The sequence below is a fragment of the Lissotriton helveticus genome, chromosome 9 (assembly GCF_964261635.1).
Source record: "Lissotriton helveticus chromosome 9, aLisHel1.1, whole genome shotgun sequence".
Lineage (NCBI taxonomy): Eukaryota > Metazoa > Chordata > Amphibia > Caudata > Salamandridae > Lissotriton > Lissotriton helveticus.
Window position 1 is genome coordinate 629,230,741 of NC_136070.1, and position 25,584 is coordinate 629,256,324.

Sequence of the window (25,584 nt, forward strand, 5' to 3'; positions counted from 1 at the left end):
AAAAGGAGAAGCATGGAGAAATTAATGGAAAGAAATAATTGGAACGATGCAGTGAGAGGCATAAGACGATTAGGGAGCGCTCCATTTTTCAGCCCTTCAAAAGACAGATTGACCTGAAAAATAACAATGAGTTACTTATATAGTTGATTGCCAGTCTCTATTTCCTACATGGCATGGATGAGGCAAGCCGAAGCTTCTATTTGTCTCCTCCTGACTCTCTGCTTAATGAGTGTATCATTCGATGTACAGGCAGACTTGTAGACCTCACTCACACTGTGTTTTTGTTAAACTGTTAGATTATCTTTCATGTCATAAAAGGCATATCTGGACAGTATAGGGTTCTGTTATTGGGCTTTGGATAAAAGTGTAGGCAAATATGACTTGCTGTTAGAGATGGTTTGCTGGTATTGAGGTGTTGGTAAAATACAGATAGGATTCCTATTCTTATGTTCCCTTTGGCGACTCAAAAGAAGAGCAGGATGCGCAGGCTATTTTAATCCATCCTCCAGATCCCTCCTGAATTGTTACATCAAAGTGCTCCCTCCAAAGTGAGGTCCAGCTGCGCGGTAATGTTAGATGTACCAGGCAAGGACTCCATGATCAAGCATGGCACACTGTAGTGTGGGTGAGAGCCTTTTTAAACAAGCATTTACAAGCAACAGGTCTCGGGTTAATTTAGTTTGAGCTATTGGTATTGCTATATATTGCAACACCAACTGCAACAAAAGTCTATAAATTGTAGGCCAAAAAAATGTGTATTTATTTTTGTAGCAATGGTGGCATGCTGCGCTTTAGATGAATATGTTTAAAAGTAAAGTGCGCCATACTGGGATTGCTACAATAGTTAATTGTGGATGCGTTAAGAAATGATGTGTGCACTGATGGCTGGTGGTGTGTGTGCCTGTGGAAATTGTGCACTGATGGCTGGTGGTGTGTGTGCCTGGTGGAGTGTGCACTGCCGTCTGGTGGTGTGTGTGCCTTGTGGAAGCGTGCACTGACGGCTGGTGGTGTGTGTGCCTGGTGAAAGCGTGCACTGACGGCTGGTGATGTGTGTGCCTAGTGAAAGCGTACACTGACGGCTGGTGGTGTGTGTGTGCCTGGTGAAAGCGTGCACTGATGTCTGGTGGTGGGTGCCTGGTGGAAGCGTGCACTGACGTCTGGTGGTGTTTGTGCCCAGTGAAAGCGTGCACTAACGACTGGTGGTGTTTGTGCCCGGTGAAAACGTGCACTGACAACTGGTGGTGTGTATGTCTGGTAAAAGCGTGCAGTGACGGATAGTGGTGTGTGCCTGATGAAAGTGTGCACTGACGACTGGAGGAGTGTGCCTGCTGAAAACGTGCACCGCCTACAGCACCACTCAACCCCCAACGCCTACATCAACACTCAATCCCCACCACGTACAGCACCGCTCAACTCCCAACACCTACAGCACCGCTTAACCCCCACCGCATACAGCACCACTCAACCCGCAACGCCTACAGCACCACTCAATCCCCACCGCGTACAACACCACTCAACCCACAACGCCTACATCACCACTCAACCCGCAATGCCTACATCACAACTCAACCCACAATGCCTACAGCACTACTGAATCCCCACCGCGTACAGCACCACTCAATACCCACCGCATATAGCACCGCTCAACCCGCAAAGCCTACATCACCACTCAACCCGCAACGCCTACAGCACCACTCAATCCCCACCGCATACAGCACCACTCAAGCCGCAATGCCTACATCACCACTCAGTCCCTAAAGTTCTTGCAGTTCAAACGTTATGTGTAATCATGACAGTATACCATCATAAACTGTTGTTTTCACAGGTTTATTCTTCTGTTTCAATGGTTAAATCACTTTTCTCAGGTTGAGCTGTTGCATCACAGGTATGTATCAATTCATCGTTTTCCAATAAACATTTGTCCACAAAGTCAACTTGAACCCAATGCATTTCGTGCCTTTTAGCACTTCATCAGGGGAAATACATTTCTGCAGGGTAAAATCAAATATGAAATATAATCAATGGCGGGAAGCAGGCCACAGTATGGATATTAAAGCTATGTGCTCGGGGGGTGTCGGGAATGTTTTACGAACATTTTATCGCGTGGTGAGATTCTAAAAAAACGATGTGAAAATCAAGTACATGCCCCAAGTGTTGTTAGGAACAGCTGAAAGGGTGGTTAAATTTTAGGCTAAATCAACAGGGTACAAACGACATTAAAGTGCTATGGGTGCCGGCAAACGTGAGTGTCATTTTTCGGAACAATACGGTAAAACGTCACAGCGACGTAAATATACATCGGGTTCAGAAAAGTGCTCAAGGTTTGTTAAAAACAAAAGAAACGTGAAAGAAACATACAGTACGGGTATGTAAACGCTATATGTTACTCACCGGACATTCAAACGAGTCGCTGCTCAACTATCGAAAACGATTCTGCTTGCGCATGCGTGCTAAGCGCGTTATATGGGAGTGTTCTCTTTCCCGTGTGAGAAAATAAAGAATGTAAAGAAATGTTCCATGTGCGTGAAATAAATAAAAAATCAACTTTCCGTATTGCAACGTGGGCTCACATTTGTACCAACCTACAAACCAAACGAATTGGAAATGGAAGTGAGGTTTTTCAAGTTCATGAGGACTCTTCGCTTGAGACATTTTCTCACCAATGTGGTGACTGAACCTCCAACTTCAACACAAACTGAAGACACATTGTTAGGCTTAAAATGCAAGAGTACTTTCTTGGCTCCAGTAAGCCACAAAATCTTGGATTCCTACGAAACCATTACCATTAATGAAATTAAGGAACTATTCAGGAAACCAAGTACGAAACGTTCAAACTTGACAGTACATGAGATCCGAGCGATTAACCAAATCACGGAAAACAGAAAAATCAAATGCTGCAAAGCAGACAAAGGTGGCGCCATCGTCATTATGGACATGGAGTACTATACTGAGAGTGTAAACAATCATGTGTTCAACGACAAACTATATATGAAATTGTTGAGCGACCCAACTAACACTTTCAAAGGAGTTTTAACTACCATCATCAATCAAGCAGTTGAGATGGGAACTATCACAGACAAAGAGAGACGTTTTTTGCTTCAGGATCACCCAAAATGCCCAAGCATACATATGCTACCCAAGATCCACAAGGACTTAGAGAAACCACCGTTCAGACCGATAGGAAAGTATTTAGACCGTCACCTGCAACCACTTGTTCAGAAAATGTCAACTTATCTTCGTGACACCACTGATTTTCTCACTAAACTCAACGAAACGGAACTAGACGAAACAATGGAGATAACACTATGCACAATCGATGTATGTTCATTGTATACGTCCATCCCCCACAACAGGGGCATTGAAGCTATAGAGTCATTTTTGATTGACCATGACATTAAACAAGACCTTAAAATCTTTCTGTTGGAACTGCTACATTTTACGCTGTATCACAGTTATTTTTCCTGGAATGAACAATACTTTCAACAGCTGGCAGGTACCTCAATGGGGAATTGTGCGGCCCCCAGCTATGCGAACCTTTTTATGCATAGGTTGGAATTAGAGAACATTCTTGAAAATCCCAGATGGCAAGATAAGATCCTCAAATTTTGGCGATACATCGACGACATCTTTCTCATATGGAAAGGTCCGCCAACTGAAATTGAAGAGTTTATCGAATATATCAACGACATTGACGACCATATTCAATTTACCTATTCCATCAACACTGGGTCCATACCTTACTTGGATGTGTTAATTTCCTTGCAAAACAATCGGTTTGAGACAGACGTATATTCCAAAAAAACAGACAGGAATAACATGCTGATTTTTGACAGCTGTCACCCGATGTCATTAAAACGGCACTTACCGTATTCACAATTGTTAAGGATGAAAAGAATATCATCCAGCGACCAAACTTATGAAAAGAACGCAAACCTCATGATTACCAAATTTCGAGAACGAAAATATCCTGAGAACATACTGGATGAAGCGCAGATAAGAACACAATCTATTTCCAGAGAAGACCTACTGAAAACACACACAAAGGATACGACTCAAAACAGACCAATGTTCGTTTCCAAATTTTCCACCTTAAGCCTTCAAATGAAAAAAATTGTTTTAAAAAATTGGGAAATGATTGAGAAAGAACCGGATTTCAGAGGAATGTTTGGCAAACCACTGTTTGCTTACCAAAGATCTAAAAATCTGAAGGATCTAATAGAAAAGGAGGTACGCAACAAACCCGAAAAATACGCAGGAACTATCCCTTGTGCAAACTGTGGTCATTGTAATAATATAATACGTGGCACCAGCATCAATCACCCAACCACAGGAAAATCTATTAAGCTTTTTACCAACGCCACATGTGACTCCAAAAACGTTGTTTACCTTTTGAAGTGTCCGTGTGGACTCCCTTATGTGGGGAAAACAGAGAGAAAGATTAAGACTCGTCTGACAGAGCATAAAAGTACAATTAGAAACAGAACCACCAAGGCTCCAGTAGCCGCCCATTACATTTCCAATTGCCATAACATCAGTCAGATTTGTTTTCTGATTTTGGAGTGTGTTCCCATAAAGCAAGGCTGTGATAATAAAAAAAGACTGCTCCAAAGGGAAATTTTTTGGATTAAAAAACTGAATTCCTGCAACCCCACGGGGTTAAATGAACGTCTTGAATTTAGTAGCTTCTTTTAAATTGTTCAGTTACTTCAGGCTCCAACACATCATGAACTCCGTGTGCATTACATTTTTTTACCTGAAATCATGCTCCAGATACATATGTAATTTACTTTAAATAATGAAACTTTGAGTTTAAAGTTCATTCATTAAGTTGGGAGTAGTGGTAGGCACTATGAATGTTTAATTCAATGTGGTTTCATATGTTTGTTTATACTTCATCTACCTTTCCAAGATGGCCGCGATGTAGATGGTCCTAACATCCGTACCTTCTAATTTCGTTTCACCCATTTTTATTACACCTTGCACCGATTGTTTATCCTTTCCCCACATACACATTAGGTAGCTACACTTTTATTTATTTCACGCACATGGAACATTTCTTTACATTCTTTATTTTCTCACACGGGAAAGAGAACACTCCCATATAACGCGCTTAGCACGCATGCGCAAGCAGAATCGTTTTCGATAGTTGAGCAGCGACTCGTTTGAATGTCCGGTGAGTAACATATAGCGTTTACATACCCGTACTGTATGTTTCTTTCACGTTTCTTTTGTTTTTAACAAACCTTGAGCACTTTTCTGCACCCAATGTATATTTACGTCGCTGTGACGTTTTACCGTATTGTTCCGAAAAATGACACTCACGTTTGCCGGCACCCATAGCACTTTAATGTCATTTGTACCCTGTTGATTTAGCCTAAAATTTAACCACCCTTTCAGCTGTTCCTAACAACACTTGGGGCATGTACTTGATTTTCACATCGTTTTTTTAGAATCTCACCACGCGATAAAATGTTCGTAAAACATTCCCGACACCCCCCGAGCACATAGCTTTAATATCCATACTGTGGCCTGCTTCCCGCCATTGATTATATTTCATATTTGATTTTACCCTGCAGAAATGTATTTCCCCTGATGAAGTGCTAAAAGGCACGAAATGCATTGGGTTCAAGTTGACTTTGTGGACAAATGTTTATTGGAAAACGATGAATTGATACATAGCTGTGATGCAACAGCTCAACCTGAGAAAAGTGATTTAACCATTGAAACAGAAGAATAAACCTGTGAAAACAACAGTTTATGGTGGTATACTGTCATGATTACACATAACGTTTGAACTGCAAGAACTTTAGGGATTGATTTCCCCAAAAGAGTGCGACTGGCTTACCTGTCAAGCTTGACAGCTACAACTTGCTATTGAGAACTCCCCTAAGGCCAGAGGGAGCAAACCGGTCAGCACCTGAGCCACCAGAAGTTGAATATTCGCGTTTACCTAGCAGTGTGCCACACCCCCCCTTGTTGATACATCACCACTCAACCCGCAACGCCTACAGCACCACTCAACCCCCACCGGGTACAGCACCACTCAAACTACAACGCCTACAGCACCACTCAACCCGCAACGCCTACTTCACCACTCAACCCGCAACGCCTACATCACCACTCAACCCGCAACACCTAAAGCACCACTCAATCCCCACCGCATACAGCACCACTGTGGTATTTCCCACTTTGTTTCCCCCCCGGCGCTTCTGCATGTGATGGAGCCGCTCGCGGTGACATCACTTAGAATGTCAACGCGACCAACATTCCAAGGCGAGCGCCGGCGGGCAGTGTGAGGCTGCCACCTGTTGTGGCCCGTGCTGTGGCTGGGGTCGCTGTTCACTGTCATAGCATAACGAACCCTAATAAATGCTATGTGACTCTTCATGGATTCGTGTCTGTTTCTAAGGCGAATTCTACACTGGCGACGAGGGACTTTCGGTGACAGCGACCTCAACACGCAAATGAGGTCAGAAGCGCAAAGAAGCTGAAGAAGAACAGCGAAGTGCGACTTAAACAGACTGAAGTGCTGTAAAAGAAATAAGGATAGGAGCGGAAACGAGTTGGCAACTGTACAGTGAGCGACTTGTGGAAAATATAAAAGGATACTTCAGAGTGGAGGTCAACAGAATGAGGAGGCACGAAGCCGGTATCCATGTGGTAATTAAACACTAAATGCCCCCGAAGCCGACTTAAGCAACGTGGATAACATATGGTGAGGGGCAGCAGCGGTCTGACACTGAGCGGTGTGCAAAATATGCAAACGATCTGATCTGGCTCGAGACAAGGTATGAAGAGAATGGAGGGAGTGACAGCAGTATGAAGAGGCACTGTGGCGGTATCGGCGAGTGAAGGGCGCACGAAGCGTGGAAGCTTGGCGGAGGTCACAGAAGCGTGGTGAGCGGCCGGGGAGAGCTAAATGTTGGATGTCTCTTCGACTTAGGAACACCAGCTGGGAGAAGAGAACGGCGTTACCGGAGGTGTCTGCGGGAAACATGGAGGTGCTACGTACAATTGAGGCAATAGGAGCGCTAGCGGCGCGTGACAGTGTGACCTTTGATTGAACGCTTTGCTGTTGTCATCTGCCCTAGCCTGCCAGTGTGAAGTGGCGCAGGCACAGGGTTAGTACCCTGACTAGATTTGACGTAGTGGTGGTGACGGGCGGTGCGAGCAGCGTGCCACTCGTAGGTGCATCAGACTCCTAAACACAGGGGCTTTAGCCCTCTCGTTTAACAAGTATTTGAAAACACCACCCTTAGGGCAACCACCAGACTTACTTGGCCTTTTTCCCATGTATCGTTAGTCAGCCACTCTTAGGAGGAAGTGTGGAAGTGGGCTGATCTCTTCTGACTGGTAACGCCCTCCTATGGTCAACAACAGAGCGAATTTCATGTTGGTAACTCGCCTCAGTGGAAACTGTTCGTGCGCCACAGTGCCACCCAGTGGTTCAAGAAGTTTTGTCAATATTATCTGCAAGGTTACAGTACAGGGTGTTCCTGTGTAGAAATCTCCTGGGAGAGGTGCATTTTATTTGCTGCATTACTGTCTTGAGCCTAATAATTTTTGTTTGCTCAATAATCTGTAGTCCCTGAACTTTATCTTCCTCACATACCTGTAGGAGAGTTTCTAGTGACTGTGCTAGCATGCAGAGTGTAACACCCCCGCCTTTCTTTTTGACCAGCCCTGGGGAACCTACCATACTGTGGAAAAAGTGGAAAAAAGTGTTCTTGAATTATGCTACTGTGTGTGGCCCAAACCTTGGGTTAGGAAGAAAGGTAGCGTTATTGGCATATTACCTAGGAGCGGAAGGGGAAGAGGTTCTAGATCACCTCCCAGATCTAGGGGCACAGGAAGCAAGAGGTCTGAATGAGCTAGAAGTGAGTTTGAAGAAATTAGACTTACACTATCTCCCTAAGACAAGTACCATAATGGAACGTTACCATTTTGGGAAAATAGTACAGAAGGAAGGAGAATCAATTGAAGATTTTGTATCTGAATTGAGGAAACTAGCTTCCACAAGCAAGTTTGGTGGTGCAAGTGAGGAAAGGATCAGGGACCAGTTCGTGCTAGCTTGTAGGATAAGGCGCGTGCGGGAGGAGTTGTGGCTGGAGGATGACCCACCCCTGAGGGAGGTTTTAATTATAGCCAAACAAGTAGAACACATGTTACGGTGCGTTAGTGAAATAAAGCAGGACACCAGTGAGAAAAGAAACAAAGAGAAACCAAAAGTGAGCGAAGTTGTGACTGAATGTGAGGCTGTGTCTGTGGTCAAGGGCCAGAAAATAGTGGATAAAGAGCAGAAAGAGAACAAATCAGGAGGGTCATTCAAGGGCTCCTGTTATAGACGTGGGAAGCAAGGGCACATGGCCAATGACAAAGAGTGTCCTGCCCTCAAGTTCACGTGCAACAAGTGCGGAAAGAGAGGTCATTTTAGGCAATATTGCAAAGTGGACAGGGGTTCAGCAGACAGGGTAAAGACAGGACCAACACTGTATGTGAAGAAATAGTTGTGCGGGTGAGCGAAGGGCAGAGCCGCAGTTTCACGAACACCACATGTGAAGAAATAGTAGTGCAAGTTGGAGACGGTCAGGTCTGCAGCCCGAAAGACACAATAAAAGTAAGGGGCACAGAGTTAGAGGCATTGTTTGATTCCTGTTCAAGAATAACAATCATCAGTGCGAAGGAATTTTCCCGCGTGTCAAAGGGGAGGATAATCTTGAAGAGAATGGATGTGAAGCCCGGGGGGTATGCTGGTCGCCCTATCTCAATGAAAGGGTACTTCTGGGACAAAGTTGGATACAAGGACAGAACGACAGTATCCAATGTATATGTGTCCACAGTTGGTGATAACATTTTGGGTTGGCAGGCACAGAAGGAATTAGGAGTCTATCTGAATCCCAACAGCAATCCCCAAATCTTAATACAAGAAATACAAGAGCCAAAGGAAGACTTAGTGATTGAATTCAAGGAGGTATTCAGCGAAGAGCTTGGATGTTTGAAGCACTACTGCCACAAGATCAAATTAAAAGAGAACGCGAAGCCAGTGGTGGCCAAGGTCAGGAAGCTACCCATTGCCATCCAAGAGGCGGTGAAGACGGAACTTGAGAAACTGTGCAAAGCAGGAGTCATCGAACCGGTAGAAGCGACGGAATGGCTGGCGCCTATCGTGGCCGCCCAGAAAAGGGATGGGTCGGTTCGGCTATGCATTGATCTCAGAGCTCTCAACAAAGAGGTCGTAGTCGACCAATTCCCGCTACCCAACATCACCCAGATGATGAGCATGCTAGAGGGTGCAAGAGTATTCTCCACACTGGACCTTACCTCAGCCTACTTTCAGATCAAACTGCACGAAGAGTCGCAAGAGCTCACAGCGTTTGTGACGCCCATGGGCGCGTACAAGTTCAAGAGGATGCCTTTCGGGTTAGTCTCTGCGGCAGCCGTGTTCCAGAGGCTCATGGGAAATATCCTGAAAGAGATTCCTGGTGTCGTGTGCTATCAGGACGATGTGCTGGTGTTTGCAAGAGACCATGAGGAGCATGATGAGAGGCTGAGACGAGTGCTGGCCAGGTTTAGGTCACAAGGTCTAACGGTGAGGAGAGAAAAGTGCGTATTCAGTTGCGTGGAACTGGATTTCTTGGGACACAAGGTGACGGCAGAAGGTATCCGTCCCAAAGCAGAGCTCCAAAACACCATTATGAATTTGGCGCCCCCTAAGAGCAAGGACGAAATCAAGTCCTTTATGGGAATGCTGGAATACTACGGGAAGTTCATACAGAACCTGGCAGGAAGAACGTATGCTATCAGACTGTTGTTGAAGAAGGAGACAGCATTCGACTGGAGTCAGGAGTATCAGAGAGAGTTTGAGGACGTAAAAAATGCACTTGCAGAAGCACCCAGCCTAAAGACTTTCATACCCAACCGGGCGACAGTAATCACTACCGACGCTAGCGCAAAAGGGTTGGGAGCGGTCCTCACTCAAGTGGGCAAAGACAGAGAAGAAACAATAGCTTTCGCCTCAAGATCCTTCCAGAAGTCAGAAAACAACTACTCAGTGATCGAAAAAGAAGCCTTAGCGGTATTCTGGGCATTGGGCAAATTCAGGGATTTCCTGTGAGGCACAAAATTCACCCTTCGCACTGACCACAAACCATTGGTGGAGGTTTTTAGCAAGAAGGGCCTGGATGCGATCTCAAGCAGGATCAGGCGCTGGGTGGTTGGTCTCCAGGAATACACATTCCATGTCGAGTACGTCCCTGGAACGCGTAATTTTGCTGCGGATTGCCTGTCAAGGCTCGTGAATGAAAAAGAAGGCAAATGAAGCTAGTGAGAAAGAAGATGATGAAATGGAAAACTATCAGACGGAAAATGTGTGCGCCATCCAGAAGGCGATAGGAGAAGAAACATGGAAAAGTGCGCAAAAGAAAGATGGAGTCCTGGAGGAGGTGTGCAAAAGAGTAAGAGACGGATGGAAAAATAAAGATAAACGAGATGAGGACATGCGGCCATACTGGACTATCAAAGACGAACTGTCTGTGGTCGATGAATGTCTGTTCAGAGGAACAAGACTGGTACCTCCCGCAACGGTGAGAGAGAATCTGATTGACATGGCCCACGATGGCCACCTGGGAATCACCAAGACAAAACAAAGGTTGAGAGAATATTACTGGTGGCCGGGCATGGATCTCACAATTGAAAGAAAAGTAAGAGACTGTGTTCCGTGCAGCATCAGTGACAAAGTACTGAGACAACAGACACCCCCAATGGTGTGCAGGCCACCACCTTCTGGACCCTGGGAAGAGTTGGCGTTGGACATCGTTGGTCCATTGACGGGTGAAGTGCGCACGCCGTACATTCTAGTACTCATGGATCTGTACTCCAGGTGGCCGGAAGTGAAGGTGGTGAGTGAAGTCACAACTAAGGTCGTCATTGAGTTCCTGCAAGGGTTGTTTATTAGGGAAGGATTACCAAGCAGCCTGCTCACGGACAATGGTGTGCAACCGTGTTCGAAAGAGATGGAAGACTTCCTTGAGGAGAGAGGAGTCACACACAAGCGGTGTGCCCTGTATCACCCGGAGACCAATGGCATGGTTGAACATTTTAGCAAGACCCTCAAGGAGAGTATCCAGTTAGCGAAGGCCAGTGGCATGAACTGGAAAGAAGAAATATGGCGGAGGATCGAAGCATACAGGTTCACCCCACACCAAACAACGGGAGTCACCCCTTTCAAGTTGCTCCGTGCAAGAATACCCAACACCAAACTATCCCCAGGGTGGATGGGGTGGAATAAGGGATGGTCAGATCACTCCAAAGAAGCGAAAGGATTAGTGAGGCAGGAAGGAGTCATGGTGGGGAGGAAGGAAAGATTTGATAGGCTCCACTCTACACAGGAGGCCAAGTTTAAGGTAGGAGATGATGTGAATATCAGGACACCCACAGGCAGGGCAAGGTGGTCAGAGTACAGTAGGCCCACCAAGATCACTAGATTGTTCAAGAATGCAGTGAAGACCCAGGAAGGGAGGATCTGGAACCTGGGAAGAGTTGTGAGGTTTCACCCGCCCGGGCAGGATTCCTGTAGAGAATACGAGGGTAATGACGATTCCAAGGGTAACCTGAGTCCCACTCCCAAAAAGCAGTGGCCGGTCTCCCACCCGGGTGTAAGGACTAGCCGGAGAACGACCAGACCACCCAGACATTTAGAACAGTACGTGATGATGTAAGTTTCTGTTGTACCTTATGGTTCCTTTGTTGTAATTCGATGTTTCATTCTGCAGGGAAGGGGGATGTGTGGTATTTCCCACTTTGTTTCCCTCCCGGCGCTTCTGCATGTGATGGAGCCGCTCGTGGTGACATCACTTAGAATGTCACCGCGACCAGCATTCCAAGGCGAGCGCCGGCGGGCAGTGTGAGGCTGCCACCTGTTGTGGCCCGTGCTGTGGCTGGGGTTGCTGTTCACTGTCATAGCATAACGAACCCTAATAAATGCTATTTGACTCTTCATGGATTCGTGTCTGTTTCTAAGGTGAATTCTACAACCACTCAACCTGCAACGCCTACAGCACCACTCAACCCGCTACTCCTACAGCACCACTAAACCCGCAATGCCTACATCACCACTCAAACGGCAACGCCTACAGCACCACTCAATCCCCACCGCGTACAGCACCACTCAAACCGCAACGCCTACATCACCACTCAACCCACAACACCTACATCACCACTCAACCGACAACGCCTACAGCACCACTCAATCCCAACCGCGTACAGCACCACTCAACCCGCAACGCCTACATCACCACACAACCCACAACGCATATATCACCACTTAACCCGCAACGCCTACAGCACCACTCAATTCCCACCGTGTACAGCACCACTCAACCCGCAATGCCTACAGCACCACTCAATCCCCACCGCGTACAGCATCACTCAACCTGCAATGCCTACATCACCACCCAACCCGCAACGCCTACATCACCACTCAATCCCCACAGCGTACAGCACCACTCAACCCACAACGCCTACATCACCACTCAACCCGCAGCGCCTACATCACCACTCAACCCGCATTGCCTACAGCACCACTCAACCCGCATTGCCTACAGCACCACTCAATCCCCACCGCATACAGCACCACTCAACCCGCAACGCCTACAGCAGCACTCAATCCCCACCACATGCAGCACTACTCAACCCGCAACGCCTACATCACCACTCAACCGGCAATACCTACAGCACCACTCAATCCCCACCGCTTACAGCACCACTCAACCTACAACGCCTACAGCACCACTCAACCCGCAACGCCTACAGCACCACTCAACCCGCAACGCCTACAGCACCACTCAACTCGCAATGCCTACAGCACCACTCAATCCCCACCGCGTACAGCACCACTCAATCCCCACCGCATACAGCACCACTCAACCGGCAACGCCTACATCACCACTCAACCCAAAATGCCTACATCACCACTCAACCCGCAACGTCTAGATCACCACTCAACCCGCAACGCCTAGCTCACCACTCAACCCGCAACGCCTACATCACCACTCAATCCCCAATGCGTACAGCACCACTTAACCCCCAACGCCTACATCACCACTCAACCCGCAACGCCTACATAACCACTCAACTCACAATGCCTACAGCACCACTCAATCACCACTGCGTACAGCACCACTCAACCCGCAACGCCTACAGCACCACTCAATCTCCACCGCATACAGCACCACTCAACCCGCAACGTCTACATCACCACTCAACCCGCAACGCCTACAGCACCACTTAATCCCCACCGCATACAGCACCACTCACCCCGCAACGCCTACAGTACCACTCAACCCACAACGCCTACAACACCACTTAACCCGCAACGCCAGCAGCCAGACACCTGCACTGTCTGGTAGATTTGACTTAAAAAGGATGCAAATCAATCCACAGGAGTTGCAATCCGTACTACAGAAGGCCCATCTGCTATTCAGAGCAATCCATAAATGATGTCCCTGTCACAATTCACTTGGGGAAGGAAGTCTGTACCATCCCAACAGCATGGAGTGGGGGACATGCTGTTCAGGGTCTCCGACACAGCTCAATTCTTTGCTAATGTGTTTGAGACAGAAGGAGATTGTTTGTCAGTGGGAGGATGGCATGCAATTGAGGTGCCAATAAATCAGGGTACCCCAGGGGGAAACATAGGGAGAGGCTAGGTGACTTGAGGTGGGAAGGTGGACAGCAGTGCATGCTCTCATTAGCAAGTGTGGACACAGCTGCGAATGAGTTGTTTCACAGTTAACAGAGATGGGAACAGAGGCCAAAACAGGAAGGAAGTTTGCACATGTGGAACAGGGATTACAAAAACAATTAAAACGGACCAATAGGAGACAACTGACAATAAATTAATTCCTGTTGTACGACAGAACAGTTTACTATCAGGAGGCAGGAAGGGGCCCACTGTTTGTGGAGGCACAGATTTAAGATCCCCAGCTCACCTGAATAACCCAGTGTGGAGCAACCGCTGCAGTCAGTCTGCAGGTAATCGCAAAAAGAGGGTCAATATTGTTGAGTTGATGACGCATAACAAAGTCACCGTGGACATTACTACAGGCCATGCATGCTTTACTTGAAAAGGCATTTTACATTTTAATTTAATTATTTTTAATTTTATATAGCGCAAGGGCATCATAGTACTGGACATTAGCATGCCAGCACGCAGCTCCACTCAAGCGCGTTCCGTGGCCGTCAGATGGTCAGTTAGAGACGCGTCCGGGATCCCTCTATCCTCCCCATGACCCTGTGCGCCTCTGTGCCCGGTGCCTGCTTTGCAGCTGACGTGAAGAATGTTCTTATCTGCTTGTTAAATAAACAAGCAGATAAAAATACTCTTTCACGCCTGCCACAAAACAGGCTACATTGTCCGGAGGGGCAGTGCGAAAAGCGGACAGGGTGGCACCCAAAACCCCTCTTTTCCAATGGGAAGCCAGGGTTTACCATGAACACAAAGCTACCCAATAGAAAAGGGGGTGGGGCTGACAGTACACTTTTTAGAAACAATATCTCTTGCAGAGGCGTGGCAGCAGCTTTGCTGCTCTGCCCACGCCTCTCCGAGACCTAAAAATAAGGACTATATTATTCAATGTCAGGAAATAGGTTCCATATACATTTTCAGCTCTAGGCCATCCTAAAATCACCTTGCTCACTGTACTGCAAAACCAAGACAAAGCCTATATTGCCTAGGGGCTGAACTAGGTAATCAGAAGTATTGACTCTTCACTTAACATTTTAATGGCCGTTTACTTCACTCCGGAGCTTTGCATTAGGAGAAGTTAGCAAGAATGAGCAGAGCTTGGAGTCAAAGAAGATGGCAACTATCTAAGAGAGCTTTGCTGCAGTGCTATGCACCAGATTCCTTTCCCTGTCCTCCAGAGGCGATCCACTCTCCACATCTAGCAGCTGATGTGCCCGACCTGTGCAGGCAAATGGAGACCCAGGCCCGATTGAGTTTGGTGTACCCGCATTTCCACGGAACGGATACAGTTGATTTCATAATGAGGATATTCCAGGGAAGATTGCAACACTATTCAGTCTTCAAACTGAGTGAGACATGAGCAGACGAAAAAAGGCTAATAGGAAGCAACATTTTCTAGGGTAAGCACTTTGATATACTAGAACTCACAGATGGATGTCACAGTCTACTACACGTTTTTTTAAATTTGGAATGGGACTCTCACTATGTGAGCAATATCTTGGTTTGGGAAAAATACAACAAACTCTTCCCAGGGTGGCTACCTTTTCAGAAGCATAGAACATTTATTAAATCTGCATTCAGTGGGGGCATGGGAAGGCAAGATGGCCAACAAGTTGTGCTGCTGAGGAGCTCTGCTATGTCCTGTCTTTGGGGCTACTCTAGTACGAAAATGTAAATCTTGCTATCTACCCGGACTAGATCCATAAGGTTCAAACTCAGAAAGAAGCGTTCCTGGAGGTCAAGCAAAAACTCAAAGACTTGACCTTGAAGTATATGCTCCTCTATCCAGAAAAACGGCGAATGATAGCGAACGGAAAAAACTATTTTTCTGATCATCTGGTGGAGGTTTGTGACCTGCCTGGAGCTTTGGGATAGGGTGCCAATGTAAAGATTGGGCATGGTGTGTCGCCTCACCGATGTTCATAGCTCAAGAAGACAGTGGGGGAACACGTGGGCCACTGGATGCATCTGGAATTGTCTCATGTAGGACCCATCATGTGTTGAATCAAGTGGATGGTGCTATGCGACATGAGGAGGTGTCCTCTTCTTTGGAAGGCCTTACATCTGTGGTCATACGAGGGGAGAACGCACTTGACAGATCAATGGAGGTGCATGTGGGTGACCAGAAGTTGGGGGCGGATGAGACCTGATGGGGTTCTCTCCAGAGAGATTTCACTGTTTGGCACCAACAGAAGACTCTAACTTGAAAATTACTTGTACCTTTGCAATGGTGAGACTTGTCCACCTGTGAATATTAATGATATCTGGAATTAGGTTGCTGCACTGGATGGATGGGAGAATGGCTGTTTTAGGGATGCTCGGATTGGGGACTCTCTCACCAGCAAGATGCTGGGGGTTGCCCGAGAAGGATCATACTTACACCTTAGGCAAAATGATAAATAGATAATATTTACAACTTAGGGGGGTTTACTATCTGCTAGGCCTTTGGCTCGCAGTGATGGGGACCTCCTGTTGTACCATGGATACCATTAGATCTTGGGTGCGATGGAGGTGCCTCAAGCTTCTGACCCTATCATGTCTTGTTTGAGATCAAAAGGATGGACTAGGCATAACTGAAATGTTGGGGGTCTCTGATAAAGCTAGGGAACTGCACTGAGTGTTTGATTTAGCTAGGATTTAATTGGCAGACACATAATTGCGTGTTCCACATATATTACCAGAGAATGCCAATTAAGATTTACTGTGCAATGTTTTCTTCCTTAATGCATGCTATTGGTCGCATTGACTGTCCATTGGTGATACTTCCCCCCTTTTTTTATGAGAGGCGGCATTGGCCTTTTTTTTCCTTATCATTATTGGGGTCCTTGGGCTAATTTAGGATTGCTAAGCTGTGGTAGATAGTTACCATTTCATCACGTGAAACGTAAGAAGGTTGCTGGTGCCTGTCAGCAGGAGCTCTATCTCACAGAGGCAGAATCACATAAGCTTGCAAAAAAGAGGAGTAGTCAGTTGTACTCAGCCACCTACTCCGAATATGCCAGGGGAGTGATGGTGTGGATAGCCCCAGGGATGCCCTTTAGACTCACCTACCGGAGGCAGACCTAGAAGGTCAATACAAAATACTGTTTATCACACTGGATGGTAAAGAGATTTGCATCCTTAACTCTTATGCACTGAATACTGATGACGAGCTTCTATTATATTATTAGGTACAGGACTTATTGACAAGGTATATATGGATTCTTACGATTTGGGCTGGGGATATCAATAGTTACTTGGATGGCACAATAAATAGAATAAATTATGCTGAGACAGCACACTAAACCAGATATGAAGGTGGCTCTGGCCAATGCTGTGTCAAATGCAGGCTTTGTGGATATATCGAGGGCCCTACACCCAAGGAATATTCCTACCACTGTCTTCAACACTTCAGGGCAGATTTACAAGCCCCTTGCGTAATTTTTGCGCCATAATTGCGTCACTTTTTGTGGCGCAGCAGCAGCATAACAATGCGCCCCATTTAGGTGATGCATCTAGGGAGATGGGTCACGTTGTAAAGCCCTACGTCACATTATAGCTGCGTCAGGTATAATGTATGCAGGGGGTCATTCCAGTGCAAAAAAGCCTCATAGAAGTGATGCAGTCGCCACTTCTAGGACGCTACGGTGTCAAATTCTTACTCCTGCTTGAAGCAGGCATTAGGAGTGACACAGTGCAATGAGGATAGGCCTCCCCCTGCATTGCTAGAGTTGCGTTGTGCTTGTGAAACAACTGCAGCAATGCGTGACTTTTGTGTCAACAGATGCGTCAGTATTTCTGATGCACCTGTCAATCCTTGCGCCATGGTGCATCGTATTGTAAATACAGCGCAACCATAGTGGCGCAAGGGTTTCTCATAGTGGCGCAGGGAAAATGACACATCTATACAGATGCGTCATTTTTTTGTAAATCTGCCCCACAGCACTTATAGCCGACTGGATCGTAATTTAGTTTCTGGTCTGGGCATGAGTATATTGGCATCTTCTGGATATCGGGCAGGTTTTTGTCTAATAATTCTGTATTGTTGGAATGTAGATAACGGGAGACGAGGGGCCTTGTTTCTTCTTACAGAATGACACCAGACGTGCTGAAAGGTGAGATTTGTCGTGTGGACCTTTCCATTATGCTTGATGACTATATGAGAGATAACTTGGGGCTCTACAACCATGAGTGCGGATGAATGGGAGGCAATGAAGGCGGTAATGTGGGGAGTGTGCCTGAGCAAGGTACTTGGAGTGAAAAAGCAGCTACAAGGAGATCTGGTGGTTATGGGGAGTAGGCTGGCAGAGACTCAGCAGTGCGAAACTGAATCTCTTGAAACCTAGTTTGAAGTGTTGGTGATAAAATGCGCCCTTAGTGGAAAATAGGTTAGGTTGGCTAAATTAACACGTAAGTCATATCACCAGAAATTACACATAGAGGGCGATTGGCCTGGTCGGCTTCTTGCCTGATTGTTAAGGAGGGAGGTGGAGACTCCTCCAGTGTGCTTTCTGGAGCACCCCAAGGGCACAGTTGTGATGACACAAAGAGCCATAAATGGCACATTTGGAGCGCATCTAAAGGGCATTTATCAGCAGGTGGACTAAAGCTCCTCTGACCCTGTCTGATACTTTTAAGCCGGTACTAGTGTCCATAATGTTACAGAGGCTTTGATGGAATGACCTTGCCTTAGAGGATCTTAGAGAATCATTACACTTGATGCCCAAGAGCAAGACGCTGGGGGAGTCAGCTTCCCAGCAGACTTCTACCAGGCATTTAATCCCGTCTGTGCAAGAAACTCCTGGAGTACCTTAATACTGCAAGACAAGTAGTTACCCTTCCACTCACTAGGCGAGAGAGTATAATATATATGATTCCTAAGCCAGATGGAGCATCACCATATCCAGCATCTTATCGACCGCTGACCAAGATCAACTCAGACACAAAGGTCCTGTGTAAACTCCTGGGCAAACAATTGTGATACGTTGTGGGACAGCTAGTTCATGGGGATCAGTGCCGGTTCATACTGGGTCCCAGTCCAACCATGAACATCAGATAACTAACCTATGCGCTGCTCCTGTTGCGGACTGTCCTGAGGAGCATTCTATGGTCACAGTGGTCCTTAGGAAGGTATTTGACACTCTGAGTTGATCTTTTCTACTGGAAGTGTGCAGCGCGATGGGCTTTGGCCTTGTGTTCTGTAGTTAGGTCCTGTTGCCCATTATTCCCACTTCTGTTTGCACTGGCCCTGGAGCCATTGGCCATCAAGCTTAGGAAATATTTATATGATTTGGGAATCAAAGTTGGGGTCCCGGTACATCAAGTATCTGTGTATGCTGATGATGCTCTTTTCTACCTTATTGATCACATGATCTCACTAGTGAGACTGATGCAACTATTGAGGGCATTTGGAGAGATCGCTGGTCTCTAAGTCAGTCAAGACAAGAGCAATCTCTAGTCCTTGGGGGAGCTGGCAGTGCATGTGAGTGAGCAGTTCCCTAACATAGGCTGTAGGTGAAGTTGGACAGCTTTAGATATTTGGGCATCAAGCTTACATCAACAGCAAACAGACAACATGCATACAACATGGGTAGGGTGACAGATGGGCTAAGCACATCTGTATGATTTTGGAGTACACCCTCACTCTCAATCACAGCTCTGGTGGCGGTGACTAAGATGGCCCTGTTGCCACCCTGTTTTTACTATGTACAAAATACACTATGTTCACTGGGGCCTGAGGTCTTTAAGCAGCTACACAACATCCTGGTGTCTCTGGTGTGGGCTGGCAGAAGGAGCTGAGTTGTACTAGAGGTGCTGTTTCTGGACCAGTCATAGGGGGCTTGGGCCTTCCGAGCCTGGAATAATATTATCATGCAGCCCATATTCAGCATACTGTGAAGTGGCTTGCAGATGAGGATAATTGGGAACAATTACTACTTCAAGACACATTTGGTGGGGAGCCTCCTTCTGTCCTACTCATGAGGGGCAGTGGCTTGAGATCCATGCCCTCATATATGATGCAGCGGATTGCTCACATCTGGGAGCACACCTTTATGAGGTTTGTCAGGTTTGTCAGGAACTCACCCTTTGCCAGTGAGTTAAACAATTGGGACTTGCACCCCTTCCAACACATCAGTAGCAATATAACGGTTGTTTGGTGGAGGAGAGGAGTGCCAATGAATTACACTAACGTATAAAACCATGACATTTGATCATCTCATCCCCAGACACAAAGCTAGGTATGCATGGGAAGCAGACTTGGGTGGCCCACTTCCATATAGTGAATGGGCAATGGCCTGTGAATTGGTTAAGAGGATTTTGAGGAATGCTCAATCCAAATAAATGAATTTACATTTCTTACACCAAACTTATTTAACACCGAGTAAAATAAATCTGCCTAGACTTGCTGATTGCCCAAGATGTGGAGCAGAGGGAAGATCATTTCAGCACATGGCTAGGTCCTGTCCTGGGTCATGTACCACTGGGTCAGGGTCAGCGTATGGGACAGGGGGTGACGGAAATTCCTCTAGTGCTTCCTCCTCAAAAATACTTATTTGGCCTCTTTGGTCGACCTCCACAGAAGAAAATACAATGCAAGTTTTTACAGTTTACCTTATTGTTAGCTAAAAGGTTTGCTGCGATTAGCTGGCTGGGTAAACTACACCCTAGTGTCACAGTATGGGTGAGGACACTCCCGAATGGGCATTGGCTGAAGAAATGCATTTTAGAAAGCCAAGGAGGGAAAATAAAGTGGTGAATGATCTGGCAATTTGGGGGGCTATCACACAGCAATTTGCTGAGGCAATAGACAGTGATGTGCAAGTGGCTTCTTTGAAACTGCCTGATCATATGACTAAACAATGGCAAAATGTATACATTTAAGATACTTTGCCAGAACAGAGGCTGGGTGTATCCCTATATTTAGATCTAGCCCTTCTTGTAAGTGCTGTTTTTGGCAGAAAGCGGGGGTGGGGAGGGGTATACACACCTAGGCGACTCGCTCACTATTGGATAACTGAACAGCTGAAGAGCCTGCATTTTGTGTTTGTTTTATTTAAAACTGCATATATAAAGAAGTTAAAAAAAATCAGCATTCAGTATTAATTATGTGCAAACAATATTTGAGATATGCATGTTTTGAATGACTAAATGCAAGAAACTACATATGTACCTTACACTTGTGACCCTCTACCTTGATTAGCACCTTATGAAACCTCTACTACTACTTCATAATAGGTCTTCTGGACTGATAGAGCCAAAGGAGATTTTCCCAATTCTCTTTCCTGTCGGTAAATCTTCTTAAACAGCAGCCACTGCCTAGTGGGAAGTGCCTGCTATTGACTAGGATCCTAACATTCTATATTCTAATGAACCTAATGAATTCATCTGATAAACTTCAGACTACGATCAGCTACTCTTGCTCATTATTTGGTGAAAAACCTATGTAAAATGAAGTACTTTCATGACTCACTTGGAATACTTATGACTAACAAAAATAGGAGAGTGACAAGGGGACTCATCCACCTTCCCTATCATAGTATGTACCAAACAGTAAGAACGAGCTCGCTACCAACGTAAGCAATTGCCATGCTCAATCATAGGGTTCCCACCATGGATGCTGAATGAATCTGTGTGTGCTACGATGCCTAAGTTACAGTGGAGCATGTTTTTTTGTTTGGGAAACTCCAATAAAATAGGCGATTTAGATTGCCTCAAAATCGTCAGCCCGTTAAGGTGTTTTATTAATGGAGGCCTTGGGCAAATTTTCAAAACAGTAATGAATGTTTATGAGACATGAGTAGTCTTGCACTTATTTTATCATGTTCTACATGTTTCAGCCATTTCCAATAGGTGCCCCCTTGGTCAATATGGCTTTCGTGAGGACCAATGCCGCATGCACGCTAAGACATGTGGTTTTCCAGCAGTATTTTGTAACTTACGATAAAATTAATCACCTCTTGTGAATGTTCCATTTATGGAATACAAAATAAAAAGAGACATTATGGCTACATGGTAGAAATGGGTAGTATGGACTATTGGCACTGCCCAGGTGAGGCGCAAAAGCCATGCACTATGATCCATATATGTTTGAATCTCCAGCAATCATCGTGACTAACCCACCGCAATCCTAATCATGCTGTGAGTTTTTTGCAGGTATTTCCAATCTGGGACTGTATTGCAGCGCAATGTCAAATAATCATACACCACGTGGTATAGTGGCTTGTTTAAAACATATATTTCTTCAAAAACATTCGGAATGAGGACATACTAGTTGTGCAGGAGTTCTTCACAACATGGTAGCTCTGGCTCTGAGGGGGCGGATACTGTAGTCAGACTTTATAGAGATTTTTATATATATATATACATATATATATATATATATAATAATAATAATAATCCACATTTGTAAAGCGCACAATCACCCGTAAGGGTCTCTAGGCGCTGGGGGCCATCGGGAAGATTAAGCAAGCTATTGCCCAGAGTCACATGGTGCTGGGCTGACCTGCCGCTGGAGCCGGGGATCGAACCCTGATCCCCAAATTCCAGCGTCAGTCGCCCTGGCCGCGGCGCCACACCTCTATATATATATATATATATATATATATTCACTGAAAAAACCATAGGTTATAGACCATATATAGTTAGGAATTAGCATTTACAAAACCTTGAAAATTCACTGAAAAAACCATAGGTTATAGACCATATATAGTTAGGAATTAGCATTTAGAAAACCTTATTTTACTCACACAAAACCATTGAAATTCCATATATAGTTAGTTGCACTAACTATATATCGCGCACCCGCAATCCACTGCTGATGATGTCACATATTAGATCATTCATGACATGGTCAGTGACATCACTGATGACATCACTGATGACATCTCAAATGACATCACTGATGACATCATCTAGTGTCTGTGTGTTTTTGTAAAGTTTAAATACGTTTTACATATTGAAGACTGGATGGATGGAAGACTGAGTGTGTGTGTGGCTGGCTGGGAGGTGTGTGACGCTGTGCATATCAATGTGTACTTGTATCAGTGATTGTATAAGAGAGTAAGTATGTGTTAGTATATGTGTGAAAAGTATGGTGTTCTGTGTTTAACTATAGATGAGGAAATCGAAGTGTGATTGATTCTTCACAGGACTGACTAGGTGTATGAGTGCATATGATAGTGTTCTAATAATAACTGACTGTATGTATGAGTAATTGTATGGGTGAATGAGTGAATGTGTGTGTAGACGTAGGAATCAGTGAGTGCGTATGTAGTAACTGGTATTGGTGTGTCATGATGTCATCAGTGATATCATTTGAGATGTCATCAGTGATGTCATCAGTGATGTCATTTGAGATGTCATCAGTGATGTCACTGACCATGTCATGAATGATGTAATATGTGACATCATCAGCAGTGGATTGCGGGTGCGCGATATATAGTTAGTGCAACTAACTATATATGGAATTTCAATGGTTTTGTGTGAGTAAAATAAGGTTTTCTAAATGCTAATTCCTAACTATATATGGTCTATAACCTATGTTTTTTTCAGTGAATTTTCAAGGTTTTGTAAATGCTAATTCCTAACTATATATGGTCTATAACCTATGGTTTTTTCAGTGAATATATATATATTTTTTCAGTGAATTTCATTGGTTTTTTAACAGCTAATATCTGTAGCTGTAAAATGTATTCTTCTTTAAATCCAAAAATATATTTTATATGTTTATTAATAATTTTTTATTTTTTATTTTTTTTTTCTTCGTTCCCGCTTCGCGAATCGGGAAGCTTCCCGTTAGCTGACCTTGATGCCGCGAAATAGACCGCGAGCCGGTAAACGTTTCTTTACCGCAACTGCCGCGTTAGAAAACAACATCGTGACGCCTCCCGTCCGCATGACGTTTCGCGTTGTCGCGTGATACGTCATATGACGTGCTACGTTAGCGAACTGGTACGCTTACCGAGTCGCAAAGCACAGGTTTCTGGAAGCAAAGCGGGAGGCCCTGCAAAGTGCTTAACGTAAACACAGCAGGTCATGTGACACTTTTCATTGGTTCATTTCACTTTTGGTTTCCTAATGATGTAAGACTAGGTCATATAATCTAAAATGAACACTTTTCATTGGTTGAGAACTATTGTTTTTCCCAAATGATGAAAATCCCTCCTTCTTTCCTCACTCTGACTTTCATCATTGTGAGAGAAAGACCCTTTGTTACCAGTGAGCAATGGCTTCTTTAGTAGCTTCAGCTGGTGCTTCCCCACCACCTCCACCACATCCAAGGAAGAGTGGACCACCTGCTCAAGTTATAATTCAGCAAGAAGAGGAAGAAGAGGAACAGGACGACGAGCACGAAGAGAGGCACTTTTTGCCTGAGGAGCCCAGGACATCTCACCGGAAAGAAAACTTCATTTGGCAATTTTTTAAAATTCCCAAAGGTCAGAAAAAAGTAAATGCAAGATACGTAACTTGCCTTATATGTCAAGATAGACTGTCCAGAGGGACCGACAAAAAATACAGTTTCGGAAACTACACAATGCATCGCCATATGACTAGGTGGCATCCTAACAACTACAGTGCTGCAGTTTCGTAACGACCTAGATAATCTCCCTATTATGGCCAGAAGATCTGTTGTACCGGAAGTAACGGGACCAGAGGGCAGGGAGATGGTGCCAAATATTCAAACGAGATTTCATGAAGTAAAACACGTCTGCGTACATTGCAGTGGATTCATTTGCTACGGAGAAAGAAGCATCACTCTGATCAACAGAGCTATTGACTATCATATGCAAGTTTGTACGAAACGCCCCAAATAATAAATACTTTTTTTTTGTTTTGTTGCTCCTGTTGAGCCCTTTACAATGAATCGTTTTCATTGCCCCCTGCAAGAAAAACCCAAAAAAATATAAAACTGTTCAGAAAAATTCAAAAAAAGTAAAAAAATGTTCAGAAAAATAATAAAAAAAATATAAAACAACAAAAACAATAAAAAAAAAGTTCTTTTCAGAACTACCTCCCCGTTATTAAAAAATTGGTACAATATTTGGAACTGTGCCAACCTCTATTTCTCGTAGTTCGCTTCCCAGTTCGCTCGCCGGTACGCGAACCGGAAGTGAACCAAAATTTGTTTTTTTTTAAAAAGAACAGTAAGTATAAGGGAAGGAAACAGACACTTATGTTAAAAGAAAGACAGCTATAGGGGAGTAAACTAGAGCTACTATTACCCGTAATCCACTGCTGATGATGTCACATATTACATCATTCATGACATGCTCAGTGACATCATCAGCAGAGGATTGCGGGTTTTTTGGCAACGTGCCTTATCCACGGTTTAATAACGCTGCCTTTTGCTTTATATAAGTTTTCAAATTGTATGAAATATATACCAATAGGTCGTTATGAACCTTTAGGTAGTGCTTTTCTTCATGAGGTCTGGTCGCTTCCATACACATACAGATGTTTCAAAGATGATCAAGAAGTTTATCTGAATGGAGAGGAATGCACTGAGACGCCAGATCATTCACTAATGTGTAGGCACATACAGTTACACGGTTCATGCAACAAACACCGACCAAATATGGCTTGCGTGTCGCAAGGCACGCCAGTTCCTGCTATCATCCCCACATTCAAGTTGTTGGAAAATGGTAGTTATTTGATGCTCAATAATGAAGATTGTTCTGGGTTAATTAAAAGTATTCCTTTTATCGTAACAGTAAGTGAACGGGTTATTTGCTGCAGAAATGTTCTATTTCCTCCCACACATGAACATAGGGAGTTTTCAATCTGGCCACAAATACCAACCTTGGGAGCAGATTTCAACGGCATGGCAAGAATAAGAGCTCTTTTGTCTCAGAGAGAGGTGG

The 25,584-nt window shown here is 45.0% G+C and overlaps 1 protein-coding gene across 1 annotated transcript in view; it reads left to right on the forward strand.

Annotated features, from left to right (window-relative positions):
• The window catches only part of LOC144781711 (cytochrome P450 2F2-like), a 797,810-nt gene that overhangs the window by 631,568 nt on the left and 140,658 nt on the right, over positions 1-25,584 (forward strand). The gene's annotated exons all lie outside the window — the stretch shown is intronic.